Below are 2,634 nucleotides of genomic sequence, written 5' to 3' on the forward strand. Positions count from 1 at the left end.
CTGCCAGGTAGGTAACTACCTACCAGATTTAGAGAAACTTGACAGTACGTTGAAACCCTCCTGATGCTAATAGTTATTTCTAGGATTTCAATCCATCCCATACAATCTTCTCTAAGACACATTATAATAGAAGTATGTAAAATCAAGGATAAAGTAAGAATTTTAATAGCTGCATGGAAAAAATAACCTCTCATACGAGGGAACCCCCATAAGGTAGCAGTGCATTTCTCAGCAGAGATCTTGAAGGCCAGGAGGGAACAGGGTGATAATATATGTTCAAAGCAATTATAGAAAGATACTTCCAACCAGGAATACCTTACCCAGCACATTTATCCTTCAGAAACGATGAGATAAAGACTTTCTTTAAAAATAGAAGCTGAGGGAATTCATTGCCACTAAGTCTGCCTTACCAGAACTGCTGAAGGAAGATCTTCAAGCTGAAACAAAAGGATGCTAGTTAGTATCATGAACACATGAAAATATACACAACACACTGGTAATGGAAAGTGTATACTCAGATTCAGAATAATCTCATAATGTAATATGGTGAAGTAGCTAGTTTAGTATAAAGATTAAAAACAAAAGTATTAAAATTGCTAAAACTTCAACATAATGTAAAAATATGAAAATGAAAAAAATTATGAAAATGGCAACATCAAAGCAAATGAGGGGGAGTAAAAGAATAGCATTTCTATATGTGATTAAATAGAAAAAAAAATAACTTGCCAAAACTGACTCAAGAAGGAATAGCCAATCTGAATTGTTCTATAACCATACAGAAATATATCACTAGTCAAAAAGCTTTTTTAAAAAAATCCAGGCTTCTCCTCTGACTTCTGACAAACATCTTAGGCAAAAATATTTTCAATGTGACACAAATTCATAGACAAACTAGAAAAAGAGGGACACTCGCTAAAACATTTTGTGAGAATACAATAACCTGGATACTAAATCCTGTCAAGGACAAGTTGAGAAAGGAAAATCACGGGTCAATCACACACTCATGATAAAGAAGCAAGAATCAGAAACAGAATATTAGCAATCTGAATCCTACAGGATATAAGAAGGAAAACAGAATGCGCTATGATGAAACCGTATCCATCCCAGACACACAAACTTGAATTAACTTCAGAAATAAAGTACTACAATATTTCACATTCACACATTATAGGAGATCACTGAACCTCAAATTCAGAAAAATAATTGGTAAGACACAGTATCCATTAGTAATGTATTTTTCACAATTTTTTAAAAGTTCAAGAATTTTTTTTAATTAGAAGGATTTTTAATTTCCAAGTCTTTTGAGAAAGCAAATTTAATGCAACACAAATCAGAAGATCTAATTAATAAATTTAACAACAACCAAAGTAATTTTGTTACATAAATTAACCCATTTATTATAGGCTAGCAGTGTTTCAAATGGTGAAGCTTCTACTGTTTTTTCAACTCCTTCAGTCTTCTGATGGCAGACTTTACTGTGACTGCAGAAGTTGTGTTGTAGGTCCAGGAGCCACCGGGGTCTGTTTTCATGCAGGAGCTACAACGCCAGATCCCCACAGCTTATCTTCTCATCTTGGTTTTCCCACAAAGGAGCAAGTGTACTTAGCGTGCTAGCTTATTTCAATCTTCTTTACCATTTTCCTGACGGAGGCACCATAATGGGTGCCATATTTACCGGCAATTCCAAACTTCTTGGTGCATTTAGTCATGTTACTTCAAACTAGTTCTGAGCCCAGAAAGCAGAGTTCAAGATTACTGAGATAGAATTTGCATCAAGGTCTGTGAGTCCTTACAGACTCATACTGTTAGGGAACCACCACCACCACAATCAGACTACAAAAGATTTTCATCACCTGCCAAAACCCATCATGCTCTGATAGTTAAAGCCCTTCTCTCAACCCCCAGACACTAACAACCACTGATCTGCTCTCTGTCCCTATGGTTTGGACTTTGCAAGAATATCACAAAAATGGAATCCTGTGGTTTATAAATTTAGCACTTGGTGTCCTTCACAGAAAGGGACCCACACATATGGCACTTCTGGAAGTAAAATGTACCATTCCTCACCTGGGTAGTAGTGACGTGGCTTGATCACTTCCTATCCATTTGTCAAATTGTAGGCTTTCTAAATTATGTATACATGCAGTGTTTCATAAATATAATATGTACTTTCCTGTAATTTATCCTATCTTTGTAAAGGTTACTTATTAAATAGCGATTGCTATCCTTTAAAAGAAAGTGGAAAAGTCAAGACAGCAGTTATCTCAAGAAAACAGGAGATAAGTGCCTGGCATGGGGCAAAAGGAGGGTTTCAACGTACTGTCAAGTTTCTCTAAGTCTGGTAGGTAGTTACCTACCTGGCAGGTAGTTACCAGGACTACAACCTGGCAGGAGCACAGAGCCACCGAGCACCCTCCAATCATGTGAAGGGTGCGCCCGGGATCACGCACGTAACAGCTCACATGGCCACCTGACACCCCCAACGTGCGGGCCAGCCAAACCCAGCAAACATAGGCGACAGTCGCCCCACCTTAAGGTCAGCTGAGTAGCAAGCGGAATTACATCTGCAACCTTCACCCCATCGCCGCCATGCAAGGTAACATACGAGCGGATTCCAGGAACTAGGACGTGGAC

The 2,634-nt window shown here is 38.3% G+C and overlaps 1 pseudogene; it reads right to left on the bottom strand.

The window, feature by feature from the left end:
* Positions 1-1,431: 1,431 nt before the first annotated feature.
* On the bottom strand, positions 1,432-1,709 carry LOC123323977 (annotated as a pseudogene).
* Positions 1,710-2,634: the final 925 nt, after the last annotated feature.

This window comes from Neomonachus schauinslandi, unplaced genomic scaffold (assembly GCF_002201575.2).
Source record: "Neomonachus schauinslandi unplaced genomic scaffold, ASM220157v2 HiC_scaffold_4320, whole genome shotgun sequence".
In the NCBI taxonomy this organism is placed as follows: Eukaryota; Metazoa; Chordata; class Mammalia; order Carnivora; family Phocidae; genus Neomonachus; species Neomonachus schauinslandi.